Consider the following 22,479-nt stretch of genomic DNA (forward strand, 5'->3'; position numbering starts at 1 on the left):
GCACATCATTGGTTGAGAACCAATCGACGGTCGTTATATCTGGAAGTCGGGCCCACGAATGCCAGATATGAACGGTTCGAAAATGTTTGTATCTGCCTTGACCGCTGCAAAGCCAATGAAATGGCAGAATTTCAATGGCATTTCAATAAATGGCATTATTATGACGTCATGGATGACAGGGCGACCTTGAAGTAGTATGCACGAGAAAGTCTGCACATCTTCGCAGGCGCTTAGCTCAGAGACTAGAGGTTTATGTTTTGGGAAGGGCGGGGCTGTAAAGTGCATCAAATGATCTCCAAGAGGGCTATTTCAGTTCAAAACCTCATACAAATATGAAATACTCCGTTTAAATTTCTGTATTATGTAACACAAGACGTAAATCGTATTCAAAGCTTGGTGTCAACGGATTAAATTGGTCGAATGGTGATTGATTTTTGTTGCTCCCGGGAATCGTGCTGACATACGTCAGACACAGTTAATCCGACGGTTATATTTTTAGTGGCATTGAACACTCCCTGGCCATTGAGGCTGCAGTGTTCAAGTGACGTTCTTCATCGTGCATGGCTGTGTTACGTTCAAATAGGCTACACGAAATAGTACGCACAACTTGGCGCGCGTGAAGCACAGACACAAAAGGTTCGAGGTCTTAACGAGTGAATTATCCCTAAAAGGTCTCTGAATTCAAACCCCCGTACAAATGTGGATCACTCACTTTTTAAAGTTTAAAGAGTGCATTCCACCTCTTATGCATGTATCAAGAACATATATTGTAAAACCTCAGTACCACCCAGTCTGATAAACCAGACAGCACAGTGTAGTGTCATTGCAGAAAAATCAAGATACGATGAGGATAGTAAGTTTTATGATTTTCTAGTCCCAATTACGCTGTCAACGTTTTATCACAGGACTACACCTATTTTTTGTTAACCCCAGGGTTTGGCCCTTCTCCGCAACAACTACAGTCGTCGCGACAGCCGTCGTCATGGAAATTACCCCCGTCATGACGACAGCAAAATCTGCTAAGGGCTGTCGGCATCTATTAGGTACTAGAGGTATGACCGTTGAGCTGTATGAATGGGCACATTGCGGACATGCGGGCTTAAACCGGATACCTGTGCAAGTGTGAATGGCGTCATTGCAAATGATCGTTCCTGACTGACACAGCGGGCGACAAAGGCATTCATCGAGAAGTGCATTGGTTGAAGTTGGAACAAGTGTATCACTACAAACCGTGTGATACCCTGTTTCATAAAGCGAAATGCGCCTTGAAAGAGCCAGTATCCTAACCGCCATAGAGGTGAAATCAGAACCATAACAGTATGATACTCATAAACTCATAATAGCATGAGTGTTCGTTCAATTCGCATGATAGTAGCCTTATGTGGGCATATATTTTTCCATGAATGGAATGCCGTAAACTCTCGTAGCCTTTACCACAAAAGTATATCGACGGAATATTGTATTGCAAACCTCACAGAACACACAAATGTGAGGCAAATGAAAGTATTATTTTAATGGATGTCAGCAGGGAGTCCAATGAGATTACCCTGCCGGAGCGACTACTTCAAGTAAAAATTCCGAGCTCTTCAAAAGCATTGCGAGAAAACTGGCTTTACCGATCAAATTGGCCGCATCTGATCTAGCATAAGTTATAAGTACGAAAAGGAGGCATACTCCCTTCAATACATTCTGCGATCGTGTCGGTGCTGCCATACGTCTGGAAGCATCATCTTCCCTGACATTTCCAGATTCATTATCGCTCTTCAAAGTTTCGTCACCGGTCGCGGAACCCCAGCTTTGCATCTTCTCTGACAGCCACCGAGGAATAAACCTTTGAGCATGGGATCAAGAAATACCAGTTGCGACACCTCTTGAATGAGCGTAGTCGGCTGGGGCGTGGTATCGCAACATTGGATGGGGGTTAAGTATTGACAGCTGACGCAGCATACTCCCAACATATGCCAACAAACGAGTTTTGTCATGATATTTTGCTTACCTTCTTCTCAAAGTTCGGGTGCCCCCCCCCCCTCCCTCCCCCAACTGAAAAATAAACTACACTCCTGAGAATCAGGCGAACATCTGAAATGAGATGACGCAAAAATGGAATAAAATGGCGCTTCCCACGGCACTCCCTCTTCTGCAAGTCACACGGGTAGAGTATGGGAGCGGCTACCAGTTTCCGTGAAATGGGCAATAGCAACCGCCCCCGGCGTCCAGTGTGTGAATCACGAAGTCTTACATGGTGCTCGCCGAAGTGGAAAGCTTACTTAACAGCGCACTCCGCTGGAGTGGGAGGCTCTCTCAACAGCAGCCTTACTCGCCTGTGGAGACTTCCCCTCGCCTACGTTAGCGGAGACTTATAAGACCCTGGAACACTAACACCCAGTCACCTTTGCGACCGCGCCGATTTGCAGCTGGTGCCTGGAATACTCCGGTGGTGGTCCGAGCTTACGTAAGAGGTGGTCCCAGGCACAGACCATAACCAGTTAGGTTTCGGAACGCCGAGCCGCGCATGCGCACTGAAACCATTGCCGAGAGACAAATGGGCGCAGAAAATTCAAGTTTACACGCTGGAGGCGTCCCTGTCACAGAACCAAGCTTTCCGGGTGGTACTTGTCTGCTGTCCCGTGCGGTCCGAGCCCTCTCGGCCCCGTAGGCCGTGTGTGATCTGTTGAGCTGTGGACTGGTAGGGAACTTTTCAGCCTCGTGTGACAAAGTTACGTCTGCTGGAACTAGCCGGTTGAGTACAGCGCAGGCAGTCGACCCGTATTCGCATCCATATTCGCACCAGCCATCATGCGAGCGACGAGCTCCGCCCCACTGGGCGACCTCTTGAGGAGAAGTGTCGCCATTAAACAAGACCACAGGCGTTCACATGTCTTCAGCTTGAATCGCGCGTAAAGGCCAAATGTCTTCCTCCTGCCGAAATCCTGTGGTAGGCTAAGATTAGCTGATTTATTAAAAACATGGATATTTACATTCCGATTCTATGATGCCCTCAACTGAAAAATAGGCCGGTTACTTGTAAGGATGTAATGGTCCTCTAAAGGTACAACTCTTGCTCGTCCACTTGCGTGGCTTTTACAGAATTCAAGCCTCTCCCAGTCCTTGCAGAATTCATAACTTCGATGGTCGCTGGAAACTTTGCGGGGAAGATTTTACGATGTGATTTCAGGCATTCGGGCCGCAGGATGCCAACTATTGTAGGAGGGTTTGCGCGTAGGCATGTGTGTGTGCGGCCGTATGCACACACGGCACATACATGTGAGCTTTCACACATAACTGAGAACGCTCAGATGTGAAGAATTGCGTTGGATCCTATGAGGGGTGGCTAGCATTTTCATGCTGACGCGTCTGCTAACCGGTTTCTGACATGGATCATCTCCCTCGGATATGATTCCGGGCTATTTTTGTGCGACTCGGCCTGTTCGCCTGTTCGCTGTTAAAGCGAGGTCGGGCTCTTTCTCATTTGCCTGAGCTTGTTCCGAGGCGAGGGCGAGCTCTGCCAGAGTTGACCTAGCCGTTTCGGAGCACGCTGCGGGCTCATGCGACTGGTTCGGCGTGGCAGATCGGTCCAGAGGATACGTTCTCGTACTGGAAAACACTCACAGCCGGGCTGCGCACACTCTTTTCAGTCACGATCCTCTGAATACCGGAGAGAAGGAGTGCTACGTCGGCTTTATTCCTGGATGCTCTGTTTCCCAAGCTTGGGGCACTTAATAGTAGCTTGTCATAATCTCTTTGAATACGGTGCTATCCATCGGCAGTAACCCATGGAATGTGTAGACGTTGCTACGTACCACGATTCATATGCACTTTTCTGTTTTCGTTTAGCTTCCTTTACGCTATACTAGCTGTGCGGGTTTTTGGCCTCAGGGACTGCTTCAAATTTGGATGGCGTCTTCAACTGAGATATCCATTTTCAAGATTATTTCCTGCAGTACCCAGTTGTGTCCGTTGTAAGACTTCCAATCGTCTTGTTTCTGAGCTAGGCGCACGCGAACTTGTGCAGGCTATTTCGCGCTGTCTAATTTGAAGTCACCCTGATATATATGGCGTCATAGAAATGTCACATGAATGTCGCCCCCTTAATGCCCATATCACATTCAAGGTACAAAGTATGGTCTTCGACATATTTGTGTCTGAAATACGTCACCACAAACTGCCGCATGGACGGGGCACCAGATGGCTTTCAACTAGCTGAAGGCATTAATTGCAAGTCTTGGCTACGAACAACGTTTTGTAATAATCATGCAGGATTTTGGGAATTTCTGTTTCTGGTGGCAGCATTAGGCTAGAAATCGAATAGCTGAAGAATGACGCCGTGGCCGTGAGTGCAAATGGAAGTAAAAATATGTAAGAACACCACAAGCAACGGCCAAAACATTAATCTTTAGGATAATATTCACTTATGGATGCTAACACAAACCACTTTTACAGATTTTATTTTCCAGTGTTTGAAATCACACGCTAACGCTCTTTAACGGCATTGAATTCGGCATATATGGAAAAGAACTTGACGTTACAAAAGCAAGTAGCTGGCGAGACTAGAAGTAGCCCTTTCGAGCTGCTTGAGTGCTGGCGTTCAGGTCCGTACCAGGGCAGTGACTGGCTAGTTAAAAAACAGCACATATGTTTCGCAGCTGTTGGCGCGGCGTAGGCGGATGGGCTGGACTCTGGAGACGTTGTAAACGTACCAGACTCCGCAATTTCAATCAAGACCACGCAATCAAGACTGCAGTGCTTACAATGGGCCGTGTAGCGGTCCGGACCTCGCCCCTTGAATTGCGAGGACTTCCTCTCTGAGGGAGCCGGTGGCGTTGGTGCTAGAGGTATAGGTCCATCGATAGACAGGCTCAGATCACTGACTGAGAAGTCCACAGTGGTATTAAACTTCTCTCTGTAATGATCCTGCTGCAGCAAGATTTGAATCATGAAGTTTTTGGAGCACTTTTGACGCTTTTGGCACATGGGGCACGTTTGATTTTTTCCCGTCAAGCACCTCTTCCCTGGTAAAACAGGTCAAAGCAGTCTTGCAATCACACTGGGTCCCCCACTGATGGAAGCAGCACGCTCAGGTCCCAGAATGGGTCAAACGTCTCGGATGCGTGGGCTTAAACCGCGTACCGTAACGTGGGCTTGAACTGTCCGACAGACAGTTCAACGGACTTCGAGTTCTTCAGGAGTAGGAAATGCTTCCAGGCTTCCAGCGGTTTCTGGCTAGCACTGAGGCATGATGCACGATGCACGATGCACGTTCCTAGCAGGATGTGGGCGACTGTGGGCTTGGGTGGTTGTTGAGGCGGTTTCCTCCTCCTGGCCAGCCCTCCAACAGGTGTCTGAGGAATTCTTGCGCGTCCCGCTGCTGCTGGCTCATGAATTGGGCTGCAAATCGCTGTATGTAGTTGCATTTTCAATGGGGGGGGGGGGGGGGGATCAGCGCCCGGCCAGCCTCATCCGAACTCTTCCATACTCCTCGCATTAGTGGGACATTCTCGATGAGAGCACCAATCATGGCAGAGGTGGAATTAAATGGGTGTTTACAGTGGGCCGTGTAGTGGCTCGAGTGCGCCACTCCAGAATGGTGAATCACGTCGCGCAGTGGACCTTTTGTAGCATTCAAACGATGACATATTAAGGAGCATATTTCAAAAATAGTGACACTTTGTAATAAAAAGCAGTTATTAGCACATCAAAGCATATCAACAGTTACAAGTGAGTTTTTCGAAACACATCTGATGGTAACATCAATATCTTAAAATATGGAGCATTCCATTCAACACACGCTCGGGTGGGGAGGCGGGAATTTGGCGACACAATGATTTTCCGGAATAATTTTTGAGGGACGCAGTGTTAACATGGCTATAGAAAATTGAACAGCGGAGCGTTTGGTGTCAAAAATTCAGATGCACCTAGTAAGGTCGCTGATCTATGGCAGATCAAAGTCAGGCTACGGTTTCGGTGAAAGCAATTTCCAGGGAATCGTTCAATCTGGTGCAACCACGGAGTATCAAACAGAGATGATATCAAACCATCTGTGAGATGGTTTCTTTGACAACATAACAATTAGATGAACGAAATTGATTGACCCAGTCTCAGGTGTGAAAGTCAAACCAATGTCAGCGACCTGTTTTTTAATTCGATAGCTTGCTGTATGGGGTAGTTTCCGGTGTTCATTCTGAATTCATTAATGACAGGAACCGCACCATATATCTATCATGAACTTCTTAAGGTCAGAACAGGCCACTGACCTAACGTGACCCAGGTCAACGTTTTGCTTTTGGGAACATACCGCCTAGCGTATTCCTTGACGCTTATTTAAATGCTAAAATCAAACCGTCTTGTATCATTTTGATCACCATAACGGTCCAAAAGTCAAAAAAGGTCACTGACCTTGAATGAGCACCATTCACCTTTCGCGTAGTACAGGTATCTACGCCCACGGTAGTTGCATGAGAGGACCTGGGGGCACTTTGGACACCAATATAGAGTTTGGCATTGTCTCACCTTATTTGATTTGAAGGTCATGACCTAGGATTCACCAATCTTGACACAAGCGAGTTCACGTACAGGTTCCTACACCCTGTGAATGTTGGTGTTTCTAGCTTTCTTAGTTTCTAAGACCTCAGGGGTCAAATTGACCCCCACCAAAAAGAAGGGTATTCAGCCGGCCACCCGGGCACGTGTTTGCGGATGTTAAACGTGGGGCAAGTGCCTTCTGTATCTATATCTATATCTATATACCAGTTATATATATATATATATATATATATATATATATATATATATATATATATATATGCCAGTATCATCACTATACCAGTTGCCACCATTTTAGTCCATAGTGCTACCGCCCCAGACAAAATGTAAAAGTGTTCATATTTTAGATGCTCGGAATTTGTTTTAGACTGTCCTTTGGAAATAGCCATCCCGCTTGTTTTGAGAAAACAAAAATGAGCGCGCAAAACACCTTGGTGGGTCCAATCCTCTCAACATGTAACCCAAAATCCAACAATGCCACGTGCTTTACGCCTCGTGTTTTGAGATTGAGGAATGTTTGTAATATTTGGACATTTGAACTTCCATATTTCTTCTACGTTTCATCTTAAGGACTAACAAGTGTGGGATTCAAAACATCAATAGAGCTACAAAGGAGCCAGAAGGGCCTGGACGTGACTTCGGTTCGGACTGCTGACCTGACTTCGGTTGCCGAAGTCAGCAACCATCATGCTATGACAGTTGCGACTTAGACCATGTTTGTTCCGAATGACTTTTCCCATTAATTTTACTCCCACACTGGTCCGCACTCAAGCATCCTTGAATGTTGCTGACTGTTAAAACACTAGACTGGGAGCGTGAAACTCTTCGTCTAGATACAAGACCAAGAGCAATTTTGTTCTCGCTTTTGTATCATCTTCGCCATTGAGAATCGTCTGCATTAAAGCTCCCGGACGCAACTGCCGGCACGCTGGTGAGGCAAGCAACACCTCCATGTGCTATTTGAGGGCCATCTAGTTAAAAACTACCCTTACTCTGAACATTGGGAATACTGAATTCTGAGCTGGCCGCAGTGGGAGTTGGCAATATCAAACCGACTCCGACTCTGTGTGACTATGACTACGTTGCGTCACTGGGTGTTGGTTGAAGTGAGCATTTTGCCGTGTAACCATGAGTCATACCGACTGTTCTGGGTCGTAAATATAGTGGTGTGGTTAGCCAAGCTACCGCAGTTCCTCGAAGCTGTTGGGAGCTGTGCCAATAATGACGGAATCGCGCGTAAGACGAACGCTTCTTCACATCCGCACGTCAGCATTGACGTAACGGTGGAATCTCGTCTGTTCCTGTTGCTGTATTGTACTGTTAATCCGTTCCGAGGATCAATCTAAAAATTGCACAGGGTTAACGGCAGCACATGACGGTTAACCGCGCGGGCCATCTGAGAAAATGGGGAAGTCTAGGACCGATATGGACAGCCCCTAAGCGGGGGGCTGGGTCGCTCACTATATAGGATCATTGTGGCCAACAGCGCCGTGTCCTCTGAACGAACGAGAGTATTCCAAGATCAATGTGGGGTCCTCTGAGCAAGCGGCAGTGCCACAGCAAGTCAATTTATGTTGCCTCTGGAGAGCGTGCAGGGCCCTTAGCGAAAACAGGAGGAGCCCACCACCAGTTTGGAGGGCCCTAAGCGGTTTTTGCACGCTCAGGCGCGGCGCAGTGAAGGGCAGTGGTGAAAAAGCTTCTGAGTTGCCGAATATGATCAGTGACAAAAATTGAGGCTGATGCAAACCAACTGGTGACAAAGTTGCGGAAACGAAAATTCAACTGACCGGACCATCTTACAACAGATTATCCCGGGCACGTATAGAGCACACGTCGAAACGTTGACGCTTCGCTGCGTGAGCAAGTTGAGCCGTAAGATGCTGCCAAATATAGTGCCTTCAAATGCTGCCAAATATAGCGCCTTCAATCAGGAAAGTTCTCAGCAGGTGACCGAAACAGCATCTCACGACGAACGTGATCAATTCGCCATTCAGCGCTTTAAAGCGTCATGCCATTGGAGACGGATGGGCTCGGTTGCTCTACACGCGGTAATGCGTTGTCAGTTTTTACTGTAGGAGCGTTAGGACGTCTTGCTGATCTAGAACTGTTGTTTGTGGATACCGCACTATCAGAGGTAAACGGTAAACGAAGGTAAATTCAGAGGTAAACGGGGGTCGTTGGAGCGGCACGTATCAAGTATTCATCCGCGGCTTCCTGCTGCCGAGAGGAACAGCGGCTTTGGAGAAAGAAGTCAAGAATCGCTGGTGTAGGCCTCTCATATTGGCCGTTGCACCTCAGACTTAGCGTACTGGTGGGTGGACAGGCGTGAGACAAAACGCTTTTAGTTGTCATCTATTGCATGCAGAGCTAAATAAACGTACTAAAGGTTTTCAAAAAATGTCGTTCGGTCCTCTTGACACCAACATTGCGTGGAGTTCCCTCTAAACAATTGGGATCATGTTAGGAAGTGCGAGTTCTGCGCCGGTAATGATTATGCGAAGATAGCGAAGGTCGCCAACGCTTCCAGCTGATTATACGACGACATCACAAAACCAAAAGTGATATTGTTTCAGGTGCTTGTAGAACTACATTATCGATAAATGTAGGGCTACAGGGATGCAGTTTTGCAAAAAAGCAGGGGTGATAGAAGGAAGGAGGAGGATGGGAGGGGGGGGGGGGGGGGGTCCAGCAATAAAAAATAGACTAGCCTGTCTCTGAAATACGCTTATAACAGTTTTCTACCCAGATTTGACGCACCTTCCCATCACAGTTGAGAGCATGTGTATAGTTTCTGATGAATGATGAGTTTTGGAGACTGAACACGCAAAATTTTGACACACGAAAAATAATGGCTAAAAATGATTATTAAAAATGGAAAACTGCGGCTGGGCCCGGCCCTGGCACTGCGGCTGGGCGTGGACCTGGCACTGCAGCTGGGCCTGGGCCTGGGACTGCGGCTAGGCCTGGGCCTGGGGCTGCAGCCGGGCCTGGGCCTGGGACTGCGGCTGGGCCTGGGCCTGGTACTGCGACTGGGCGTGGACCTGGCACTGTGGCTGGGCCTGGGCCTGGGACTGCGGCTGGGCCTGGCCCTGGTACTGCGACTGGGCGTGGACCTGGCACTGTGGCTGGGCCTGGGCCTGTGACTGCGGCTGGGCCTGGGCCTGGGGCTGCAGCCGGGCCTGGGCTTGGCACTGCGACTGGGCGTGGGCATGGCACTGCGGCTGGGCCTGGGCCTGGGGCTGCAGCCGGGCCTGGGCCTGGGGCTGCAGCCGGGCCTGGGCCTGGGGCTGCGGCTGGGCCTGGTCCTGGGACCAGGACGTATTCCTGGTCCTGATGTATTTCAGACACGAAAAAGTAGATGGTCACATTTTTCTTGACCTTGAACACCGTATGACATTGAGAAGGCGGAATCTGTGTGAAGTTTCTGGCGCGTCACATGCAGATGATTGAGAAATGGGCGGTGCGAAATATTCTGCACGCCTTTGCGTACTCCTAGCTCAGAAACGAGAGGCTTTCAAGTTTTTAGAAAGCCGTAAATGTGCACTACACGTTATGATCGTGAAAAACGCTATCCCAGCTGAAAATACCATACAAATGTTAAACAGTAACATTAAGTATCTTCTTTGAATGAATGACGGCGTGGCAAAATGGCGACATGCCAAAATGACAAAAACCGGAATGGCGTCATGGAAAAAAAAAATTGACAAGCATTTGGAAAAAAATATGCCACCCAGCTTAAGTGGTAGGCAAAAAGGCTGCAGCCTGTCGATGGAAACATGGAATGAAAACATTATGTATAGACGTGTAGTTTCCCATTACGTTGTGGGGCATTCAGCCTCACCCCCAACATAGCGCAAGCCCCCTCCCAATTTTGGGAGAAAAGTGAGTCAGATCCTCGGAAAACTCCGGCTATTATTTAAGGTTGATGGAAGGTTTCATAATTTGTCGTGGTCTCCCACAACGCATGTTACTAAAATATGCCCCTGCTCCTATTTGATCGCTTTTGACGGTTTTATCCAGCACGACTCTCTTTGCCCAAAAACAGCCCCGTTTCTTTCTTTCTGTCGTAAGAGCCATCAGCCGACACGTAAGCTGACGCCTGCCATTCGTTTACGCCTGCCTGTCTGTAGAGCCTGCTTGCTTTGCATATTTATTTATTACTTTATTCCCTTGTTTTCTTTTATCGCTAACAGAGCAGTCTAACAGGCGAATTCTTTTTAATAGCATACAATAAATGCACAGCACACAGCCCAGCCATCTATCCAGTCATTTGACATGGTCACGTTTTCCAAGTCATCATTCACGAGGACCAAAATCAAACATGACCCTTATGTATTTCGTCATTCTGCCGTCTGCCAATATGATATGTCAATGTTTTGCTAGGTCGCTATTTTACAGTTCGTCTTTTTGCAGTTCGTCATTTAGCCGTTTCGACTTTTCGCCGCGTCGATTTTTTTTACATGTCGCCATTCCGCACTCGCCATTCATTATGCAACAAAACAGCATTCGCCAAATGGAACTTACGACTTTTGTTCTAGAACCCTAAAACCCCGCCCCTGCTCCAAATCCACAAACGCTAGCGACGCGTTTTGGGTCAAAACACGCGGAACAGACGCCCTTAGGCTACTGAAAATTCGCGCGTGATTGCACGACATCCTGGAGGGGTACCTTCAAGAAACCTTAGGTGGTCGCCCGGGCCCTTCCCTTTATCAGAGCGAGGTACAAGGCACCAGGGAACCAACATTTAGTCATGCCCCCGTCCTACTTCGCACTTTTAAAGACATCCTTATGCCCTTGTTTACCTCACTTAAACGATTAATGATTCAAGCCCAAAGTTGTGTCAGACCGGGACTTAGTCACAACCTTGTCACAAATCAGGACCAGTGGGAATCAAACCAAAAACCCACATCTCATCAAACTTAAAGAGTCGCTTTACAAACTTTGATCACAGTGTCAAGCATCGTTGCGACCTTTCGACTAATTCATACGAGCTTGGAAGACGACACCACGCGGGCCGAGCGTACGCGGCAGCGTTTGTAAATGTGTACGAGTGTTGTGATGCGTGATTCTGGCAGTTCGCGCGCAGGTAAGACAATTTATCTAATATTGTAGCTTAACAACACTTCTTCACTAGGAATGTAACTTGCATATGTGCTGGAATAGATATGCGATCTGAGGGCCATTGGAAAGGCACTGTGTCACCACTGATCTGTGACGTCAGTACGGATACAGTGCGGTTTCTAGGATATTTATGTCACCTGTTAAAAGCTATCCTGATATTTTGGCTTATTGTGGCTTAATCTGCTCATACATCAAAACGTCAACGTTTAGACATGTGCTCTTTACAAGCTAACGCTGTAAGCGTTAGCGAGTTCAGACCAATACTAAGCTTTCAGTTTCGTCTGAGATGGTCTCTCGTAATGTGGTCTAGCCCGTTGTAACTTGTTTCTATTTTTGTGATCTTTTCACCAATTGGCTCACACAAGTGGCTGTTGTTGTCACCAATCATATCCAGTGCATCAGAAGCTTTCTTCGCCCCTGGCTACGATGTTACCACCCATGCCTAAGGTGAATAACAAATCGATCCCTTAGTGCGATGTCTGGAAAGTGGCATCATCTTCTTCAGATTCTAGCAACATTTTGTATTTCATATGGCGATCTCTCCTTACTTTAACCCAATTTACGAACTTTGGCCCAACCATGAACTACTGCGCGGGTTATCTTGGGACGTAGTGGTATTTTCACATATGGCAGCGTGTGTGTCTGCACAATCAAATATGGCAGCAATTTCGGCCATCGTGCTGCGACGAGGCCAACTAAATCGAACATTGCGAAAGCGATGACGTTTCGGCTGCTTGCACACGGGCTATGTTAACACCGGAAAATGCTTGGTAGAATTCGAGTTGTTGCCTGGCTGCAGGGGCAACAGTTTGGCGAGTTCTTTGGTGGGATCAGCTCCTCCAATTGTCTCAAAGTCCAATGAAGCCTTGTTTCGCATGCGCGCTGTCACGAGGTCACGCACGCTCTCCAGCTTTTGGAGAAGTGGGTCTGCGGGCTCCCAGGATAAGCGCCATCCGGCGGCTGCGTGTACAGGCGGGCGGCTGCGGAGAAATCGCACCCATCTCCCGGCCCGCCGGCCGACCCGGCCCGGATCGATCCGACAGTTCAATGCCGCCGGCCGGTGACGTCACCGGCGCGTGACGTCAGTGGTGCCACGCGGGCTGCGGCGGCCCGAACCGGTTCGCGGAGGGCCGCGGGCGCCGTCCGTCTCTCCGCTGGCCGGGCGCGCGGCGGCCGGCCAGCCCGCTCTCCCGTCACGCGGGGGGGGGGGGGCACGGCTGGCCGGCCGTCTCCGCACCCGACTCTGCAGCCCGCGCCGTTCAGCGCCGGCTCTGAAGGGTTTCCTCCGTCGAATCTGCTAGTTTACTCACGCGCTCTTCAATTCACGACCCCACAAGCCATTCATCGGCCCGATGGGCAGGGTACGCACCCGTCCACTCGCCCACTCGCGAATAACTTGCTGAACCACGCAAACTCACATTAGCACCCTAACTCACCCACCTACCCACACATCTCATTGACTATTTACGAATTTCCTCACAGGCGCACCGACTCACTCCAGAACTCTCCCACTCTCAGCCAACCGGGCCGAATGCCAGCTGTTCGCTTCTCCGTTCACTCACCTCCACACTGATATTGTTTCACCTCGAGTGCCGCATGCAGCGTGGCGTCGACATTGCCGCATCCCGTTCGCCTGGAATAGTACACGCGCGAACGTTGCGCTAGCTCTCACTGGCTGCCGCTGAGGCAAATATCGCGGCTTGTCTGGATTGTCCGGCAAGAGCGCGGACTCCGGCTAGCGGCGCCTGGACCCCGGCAAGAGCGTGGACTCCGGCCAGCAGTGCCTGGACTCCAGCAAAAGCGTGGACTCCGGCCAGCGGCGCCTGGACTCTGGCAAGAGCGCGGACTCCGGCCAGCAGTGCCTGGACTCCGGCAAGAGCGTGGACTCCGCCCAGCAGTGCCTGGACTCCGGCAAGAGCGTGGACTCCGGCCAGCGGCGCCTGAACTCCAGCAAGAGCACGGACGTCGGTCAGCAGTGTCTGGACTCCGGCAAGAGCGTGGACTCCGGCCAGCAGTGCCTGGCGCCACTAGACGACTGCAGTGCTAATAGGACAACGCCTGTGTTGTTTGGATAATAGAAAGACCAAAACTCCAGAGGTGGAAGTGGAAATTTCTTACGGAAATTTCCCTAAATTTTGCTTGGTTTTAATCTTATTCACCGATTTTGGTGTGAGACTTAGCTGTTTTCATGTTCCGTATTAATAGCACGATTGCGGATCAGATCGTTCACCTATACCGATCTGTGCTGCCTGTGCTGCAGTACGCGGCTTGGCCCCTGCACCTCAGAGTTCCCTTACCGCGCCTTCACGACATCCCGCCACAACCCCGTCGGGCAGTCCTCCACACTCTCGCCAGGCAGCGCTGTGCTGCGGGCGCGCTGTCTCCTCTGCAGATGCTGGAGCGGGCGCCGGCCCCCCGCCGGCGGCCACCTCCACACAAGGAGCGGGTGCGGCCGCCGGATGCGCCCGCCTTCCGGTGCCCGGCCCCGACAACCGACCTGGGTGTTCCGCCTGGTGGGTGCGGTCCTCGCTCAAGTTCGGCGCCCGCAGACGCCGGCGCCGAAGTCGCGCTGAGCGGCGACCCATTCGCCGGTCCCGTTAGCCACTGCGCTGCTCACTGCTGGCGGGATCGTCCGCTCGGAATATGCATGCATGCCATTCAAATTCCTGCCGACAACTTGCCGGCATGGTCCAGGGGCGGAGAGGTTCGCTCGCGTGGGCCAGGGCGGAGAGGTTCGCTCGCGTGGGCCAGGAGCGGAGAGGTTCGCTCGCGTGGGCCAGGGCGGAGAGGTTCGCTCGCGTGAGCCAGGGGCGGAGAGGCTCGCTCGCGTGGGCCAGGGGCGGAGAAGTTCGCTCGCGTGGGCCAGGGACGGGGAGGCTCGCTCGCGTGGGCCAGGGACGGAGAGGCTCGCTCGCGTGGACTAGGAGCGGAGAGGCTCGCTCGCGTGGGCCAGGGACGGGGAGCTTGCTTGCGTGAGGTAGGGGCGGGCGAGCCTCTCCGGCCACGAGCAGCGGCAGCAGACCTGCCGAGCGCCCGGCGCCACAGGGTTTGGCCAGCGGACTGGGGTCCAGCGCCGTGGAGGGTTCGCGGTTGCCCCGGCTTCGCCCCGCCGCTTGGGGCTGACCTCTGCCGCCTTGCTCGCTGTTCGGTCCCGCCGGTGAGACCGGGTGGCACCGCCAGCACCCCTCGCCGGGCGGAGATGGGCCGATTTCGGACGGCGCGAGGCGGCAGCCTCACGTGCATGCATGCACGTGCATTCCGTTTGCAGACAGGGAACAGTGCAACAGCTATCGTGCTGCACCATCATGGCGGACTGCGTGCATGGCGTGACAGTCGGATCTGCTCGCTGTTGGTCGTGTGCCGTGTTGTTTAGGCCTGTGTGCCGTGTTGTTTAGGCCTGAGTGGCCTGGTTAGGCCTGGGTGTGAAGACTGTTAAACACGCATCGAGGTCGGCAGCATGCGCTGAGTCTGTCTCCGTTGTAATAGTGTATATGTCGTAATATATATATATATATATATATATATATATATATTCATATGCATATATAAATAGCGTGAGCGTCAGTGTAGCGCATATATATTTACACACACACACACACACACACACACACACACACACACACACACATATATATATATATATATATATATATATATATATATATATATATATATATAGTGTGTGAGCGCCATTGTAGCACATATCCAATGTAAGGCAGCCAGCCGCATCCTATCACACACCTCTGCTGTGCGTGCGTCGAGTTGTGTCACACATCTGCGACGTGAGAGGTGTGTGACACCCGACTGTCAGGGGCTGCATTCAGAAGAGGGCCATAGGGGCAATACCACCTTGGGGTTCCATGAGGCTTTGGTGCCTCTTCGGAAACCGAAATATCGTGGGTCAGGGGCAACGAAACTTTTTCGGATCTACATGACCTTTTTTGGAAGGCATCCCATTCCAGACCGCACCACAAGTGGTCACACATCTTCCTCAAAGACACCAAATATGGGACATAACATAGCTGTGCCTCCTATACAGACACAATCCTGGATCGGCTCCCTTGTGCGATGGGGCACTAAAGGCGTCTTTTCGGGGCATCATAACGTTTATTTTCAAAAGGCACTTAATCCCAGCGTATGATTCAAACGACCATAAGCCTTTATTTTTAAAAGGTGCCCAAATTCAGGTTTACCGCAGTATCTGTACTTTCCACTCTAACCAAATTCTCGATCAGCACGTGCGGCGAAAAGGTAAAACCCTTCATTTTTGGGTCTCATAACATACATCTGCAGAAGAAATGCACATTGAAGACAATAACGGAAAAGACGTGTTTTTATCACAATAAAATTGCCCGTGTCTCCTGTCATGTTTGGCTGTTTACCGCCGTGACCAAGCAAACACGAATGGGAAAGCTCGAGGCACGCGGGATGACGATTTTTCTTTATGGTTTCACTGCAGATAAGCCACGTTTTCCTACCGCTTTTTGACATCCAAATTCAGGATAATGTTACCCGCCGACGCTGCAGTATATATCTTATATTTCTTAGTTGTAGAATCAGTGGATTACACGTTACTTACGTGTCGCTGGAGGTACATGCCTCTGCCTGAGTTCTAGCCATTTTCGTACTCCTTTACAGCTTTTAAAATGCGCAGCACAAGATTTGCTGATTTTCATGCTAGCAACACAACACATCTTACATACTCCAGAGAGGTGTCCCTGAGTTTTACGACAAAAAGGTATACCGCGTCAAAAGTTTACCAGTTTTACTGGCTTTGCCGCTTTTTGGTATAACCACAAATATTTATCATTCCTGTTCTTCGATGTTACGTGAGCCATTGCGATTTAGAATTAGTGTACAAGCTACTGTTTTCGCTTTTAACCATTCGTGTAAGGTCAGCGACCTACAAAATGCAACTTTTTGCCTGTTCCATCGCACGTAAATCAACGATACTAGTTGTGTGAGTTGTGTTACCGTTCCTGATCTCGGCGGTGTTTGGGTCTGCTTGAACTCGTTCTGTCATATCTTCTCCGAAAAACTGTGCGCAGACTAGTAGAATCTATCATTCTCTGGAAAAGTGAACGGACGCACGTTAATATCTATCTCTCATGCCCAGTCTATCACGATGTGCAAGGAGAGGCAGTGTCGGGATTCAAAAATGCGAATCTGAGAATGAAGCCGTCGAAATCCAGGGTCCGTATATGAGGGGACCAAGTTTTCGAAGACGCCATGGTAAAGTGTGGTCCCTTACTTGACGAAACCCTGGATCCGCCCCTGCTGACCGTGAAACGGCGCAGTCATCACGCGTCCGGTGCGTGTACCTTGGCCAGGGGCCATCGACCCGATATGGCCCCAGCAACGGCCACGGGCCCTGGGGACCGGATGACAACGGCCGCGGCTGGCCGGGGTGCCCCGCGCGGGAGAGACGCCGGCTCGACACAGCTCCGCAGTGTTGGGCTGGGTCTCGAGTGGTGGCACTCGCGGCGGCGCCGTGCCGTGTCGTGGACGGCCGTGTGACGTGTGGTGACATTGTGGAGCGGCGATACCGCTGGGGAGGGGGCGATAAGGGGGGGGGGGGCGTTGAAAGGAGAGCGCGCACAGTTGCATTACACGTAACTGCAGAGGTTGCAAAAACGTTACTTTTCAATGATGCCACATTGTCACGCACCGCCGCTGGACTGTCAGCGTCAGCTTTGTCGCGAGCATGATCGTCTGTAAGAACTACGGGTTGATAACGCCTACTGCTTAAGTTATCAATTGCACACTTGTTCAAGCCTTTATCGTCCATCTCGTGCCTGAACCACTCAGAGAAGAGATGCGACTGGATCATAGGCGAAGGAACGTTTCAAAAAGTGGGGAGGGGGGGGGGGCAAGCTCAGGATGTACTCTAGGAACTTTTTCTGGAAAGCGAGCCCGATGACCGGGGGGGGGGGGGGGAGATAAGGATGGAGATTGTTATCGCCCTTTATTCAAATGTCATGGCTACTATGCTAGCTATGTATCTAGAGCTGTTTATCACTGCTGCACAATTTTGCCTATTCGACTCATCTGTCATTTGACGGAATAAGACTATCCAGCTTCCCTAGATATCGTCCATTTTAACACTGTCTTTCCTGGGGAGACGAAATTCCACGAGCGGGTAAGTATTTTGGGTCATTAAGGAAGCATTTGCCTCCACAGTGTAGATGCATGGATATACGGCATGTACCTTGTAGAGTAGATATACCGCATACGGATACGGCATGGATATAGACTGGTGATAATTTTGAAAGTGGATCGATGGTTCCTAGTGCGCCAGGTTTTTCATGCCCCTTCATTTCGCTGGCTGCTTTTCAAGAAATAAGGCTTGTCGCAGCATTTTAAGCGGAAACAAATTCGGGAGTTTGAAACTGTTAGAAACAATGTGACAAAGTCCAAAAAACTGGAGATTCTCTTTTAAGAATCAAGCCACATAATAAGGCCCATCTGTCATATGTTCCTTATCTGGGCCTTGCTCCTGTCCGCCGTCGGTAGTCACTGCCCTGGCCTGGATGCCTCCTGCATGACTGACTGCGAGCTGATCGTGTGACTACTTTGTCGCATACTTTTGAATCATTGTTACTTCTACATGGTGCATGAAACGTGTGTTGCACACCTGCAACAGTATTGTTTTCAGAATTATCTTCCCTTATACCACACCACCGCAGGAAAATAGCCTCCGAGAAGCTGTCTGCCTTAGGTATGGATTGGTCCAACGGACACTTCATTGCCCATCACGCAACGTACGCGACTTCATTTGTTTTTGCGTGTAGGCAGGGGAGTAGCCAGAGCCTTGCCAAGAGGGAACACAGGGTTGACAAAAGCCCATCTTATGGTGACACCCCCCCCCCAAAAAAAAATCCCGGATATGGCTTACTTGTTAACAAGTGACACGGTTTTCTTCGTTTTATTGTTATTTTTGCCTTGTAACCAGAACAGAAACCAGGAGCTGCCGTGGGCTCAATTCTGTTTGCATTTTCAGGTCAATAAACTGCAGAAATGGGGCGTTCAACGACTGCATGGAAGAAATCACCGAAGCTCTTAATTTACAATGATTAGCTGAGTCTTTCTAAACCGATAGAATTCGGAAGCTTTTTTCAATTTTTATCTGGGTTCTGTAGACATTGGGGACATCGCGAAGGTGGATTGTAGATTGTTATGCTTGATCCAAATTGAAGACGAAAATTTGATTGCAAATCGAGTGGTCAACAATATGTATTAACATGGCCAAACCATGTTTCTCTGAAAACATTCACCTGTAGTCAGGATCGATTAGTGATACAATTCATGTAACGTGTTTTTCACCATGCTCGCTCGCAAATCTTAGCAACAAAAACCTCGACATCAGGCGTTGCAGTCTCCGTAGTCCGCGGAGCGTTAGTCCAGTCGCTAACATTTAGCCGTGGCCCACCGGTGGATGAAAATGACGATGCTTCTAAAATGATTACCCTTAAACACTTTAATTAACTAGTTATACAAGCTATGTGGCGCAACTTTGAGCATGCTCACTAAGATTTTTTACAGACACAAGCCTCGCCCCCAAGGCGTTACAGCCTCCGTAGGCCGCGCAGCATCGGCCGAGCAGCTAACATTAAGTTGTGGCCAACGGGATGACGAAAATGACGACGCTTCTGGGAAAGTATCCTTGGACGCTTCATGACATCAGACCTGGTATTTAGAAGGCAATCTGAGGGCATATTCACGCGTGCAATTTCTAGATTGATGAAAAAAGGATGGGCCCCTAAAGCACCGCGAAGTGGGGCTGGAATCTGGTGGTTGAACCGGAAGAGTGAAGGCAAAATCTCTATTTTCGTGTTTCCGCAGCTATATATCTGTCCGGAAGGCAGATTAACACGACGCCCGCCGTCTGGTGGCGCTTGCGGTGGCCGAAACTTATCGGTTTTACGGAAGTTGCAACCTAGACCATCATTGTCCTTGCTCTCGAGGTTGCGGGCAGGCATGTTCAAGCCTTTTGATGTAATTTGTTCCAATAGTATATTCTGAAAGAAATGGACGTTCTCAGGCGAATAAGGCATGACCTTGCCCGTTGTTTAAAAAAAAATCATTTCGACCCGTGCTTTTTAATAATAATGAGAGCCCCACTCTACTCAACAATAATGAGACTTCTTATTCCCTTCCGGGCAAGGGGCCTCTTGACTAGAACACCAGGGGTACATTGCCGTTTCCGGTCAAGGGCTGAAGGGCCATTCTGTCCCGTCGCGAAATGTCTTCTGGCTATCATTCTGGTGGCACGGGGCGGATCTCCTGGTCGATCCGGAGGTTATTAGAAGGATATATCATATCGCATTGTTCCCATCCCTAACACGGGAGGCCTTCTGACCCACGCAGTCAGCCCCGGATCGGCACAGGGACCCTCATTGACGCAACAACATCCCTGATCACCGCTGGCAGTCCGATATTTTTCACGTAGACTCCAGTTCCATGTTTCTCTGTGTTCTTCAGAGATATTGAGTTCTCCCTGACTGTAGATTGCAGATGAAATGGGGTTCATAATTTGTAACATCACGGCTAGCCCATGTTCGTCTTATAATGCTCAAGATCCTGTTAGAGCTGAGTATTGATAAGAAAACTGCGTGATATGGTGTTGAACATGTGTGCTCGCAAGTCATAGTAATAACAGCCTCGACGACCGGCGTTGCAGTCTCCGGGCCGTGCGGCGTCGGCCTTGCGGCTGTAACGCTAAGTGATGAAGTAGGTAAATCGGCATGCATGTTTAGTGCAGTGCAAAAGTAAGCCAAATGCAACTTTAATCTGAAAAGGGGGTGGCAGTTCACAATGCTGGCCCCCTACCTTGAAAAGTGGGGGGGGGGGGCATGGCCCCCTGCCCCCCTGTTCCTACGCCCATGGACTGGATCGATACCGCGTATGTTCCCATCCACGACCGCCGGTCGTGAGGCGAGGCGAAGCGTCGACCTTCGTGACCCGGGCGAGGCCGGCTTACCATGTAGGTCTGTCTCTTATGCCGCAATCGCCAGCCCATTCACGCTTATACATTACACAGCCAGCCAACAGTGCTTCAATCGTCTGGTTCAATGTTGCCAATAGTACCGCTGTTCAGTGCCTAAAATTATCCGTCAGCGTACATATTTGGAAAATCAAGCTACTTACGCACGGGCGTTTTCGCTGGCGGTACCTAACCAGTGAGTCATGGGCTTGTGGGCCATTGGAATAACATGAATGTTATTGGAGTGATGCGTCATTCGTCAGATCCCGGCCGAGCACTGGGCCGGGTGAAAGGGCCCACGAGCGCGGAGCTAAGATGGCAGGTAAATGTCCGTACCGGGTCCGCCGGCTCCCTCCCGTTGGAAGAAGAGATACACAGGCGTTGTGAAGCATCATATTGGTGCATGTCTTACCAGATTAGCACAACTTGTACAGAAATTTACATGCGGCCTGGCCAGTCACACTTGATTTCTCTGACACCGCACCGCAAATGTTGTCATCTACTCTCCCCTGTCACGAACAGAGCTGCGTCCATTTTCTAGCAGGAGATCCGAAGACGTGTGCTACTGCGACGTGAGGTCACACAGGTCACTACGAAACTGAAGACTGATGATCCAAAAGAGCGCTGCCAGCTGTGATCCATCTCCCCGCCGAGCCCCGCCCGCCGGCGTGGCCTTTTTCGGCTCCGGACTGACAGGGTGGGGGCTGGCACAGGGCTCCGCTGTGGATGAGCGGCGGTTTGACTTCGGAGGTCACGTTCTCACAACGCCACTCTCACACCCAGGTGCGGACCACACCACCCTCACGCCCAGGTGCGGACCACACCACTCTCACGCCCAGGTGCGGACCACACCACCCTCACGCCCAGGTGCGGACCACACCACCCTCACGCCCAGCCTCGGATCACGCCACTCTCACGCCCAGGTGCGGACAACACCACCCTCACGCCCAGGCGAGGATCACGCCACCCTCACTCCAAGGCGCGAGCCACATCACCCTCACGCCCAGGTGCAGACCACACCACCCTCACGCCCAGGCGAGGACCACACCACCCCCACGCCCAGGCGAGGATCACGCCACCCTCACGCCAAGGCGCGGACCACGCCACCCCCACGCCCAAGCGCGAACCACACCACCCTCACGCCCAGGCGCGGCTCGGAGAGTCGGAGCACGTGACCCCGCCTGAAGCGGCGCCGGGCCGTTCTCTCGGCGGCGCCTCCTCGGCGGCCGGCGGCGGGCGCCCACCCGTCCGCGGCGGCACCGGGCGGCCGGGCGGCGCGACCCTGACTGGCCGGTCGCTCTCGTCGGAGCGAGCGGCGCGTGCGCGCGTCCGCCGCCGCGCGCCGGCCGCCGGCCGCTCGGCGCCCAGCGCCAGTCAGCGGCCGGCGGCGGCAGGAGGCGCCCGGACAGTGCTGGAGCGGCCCGGTGACCTGTCCCGGAGCTACAGGTGAGGCGCCCAGCGCCTGGCGTCGCGCGGCTGTTGCCGGGCGCGGTGTGGTTTCACCTGAAGTGCGGCGCTGGATCGGCGGTGGTGGTGTGACCTCGAGCGCGGGCCGCCAGCCAAACGTCCGGCACTCGCCCGCCTGTATCGATGCCCGGCCGACCGGGCGCCGGGCCCATGTCAAATATTTATACCGGCCGCGTCCGCGCCGGTGGGCGGCCCCCGGGAGAGAGAGAGGCGCTGGCGGACCGGGCGACAATGGACGGTCAGTGCGGGTCAGAGGGGCCGCAGCGGCGCTGCTGTGTGGCCCGGCGCGGTGGCGACGTGGGGACGGGCGCGGGTGACAGGGAGTCGATCGGCGCGGCCTGTCAGCAGAGGCGCCGCCCTGTCCCGGT

General features: G+C 51.2%; 1 protein-coding gene across 1 annotated transcript in view; it reads left to right on the plus strand.

Annotated features, from left to right (window-relative positions):
- The first annotated feature begins 22,024 nt into the window (after positions 1-22,024).
- The window catches only part of LOC119108067 (adenylate cyclase type 9), an 85,945-nt gene continuing 85,490 nt past the window's right edge, over positions 22,025-22,479 (plus strand). The window contains exon 1 of the mRNA XM_037231646.1: positions 22,025-22,090. The gene's annotated coding sequence lies outside the window, so the exon portion shown is untranslated. The remainder of the gene's footprint in view (positions 22,091-22,479) is intronic.

The sequence above is a fragment of the Pollicipes pollicipes genome, unplaced genomic scaffold (genome assembly GCF_011947565.3).
Source record: "Pollicipes pollicipes isolate AB1234 unplaced genomic scaffold, Ppol_2.1 Scaffold_6686;HRSCAF=7923_pilon_pilon_pilon, whole genome shotgun sequence".
Taxonomy (NCBI): domain Eukaryota; kingdom Metazoa; phylum Arthropoda; class Thecostraca; order Pollicipedomorpha; family Pollicipedidae; genus Pollicipes; species Pollicipes pollicipes.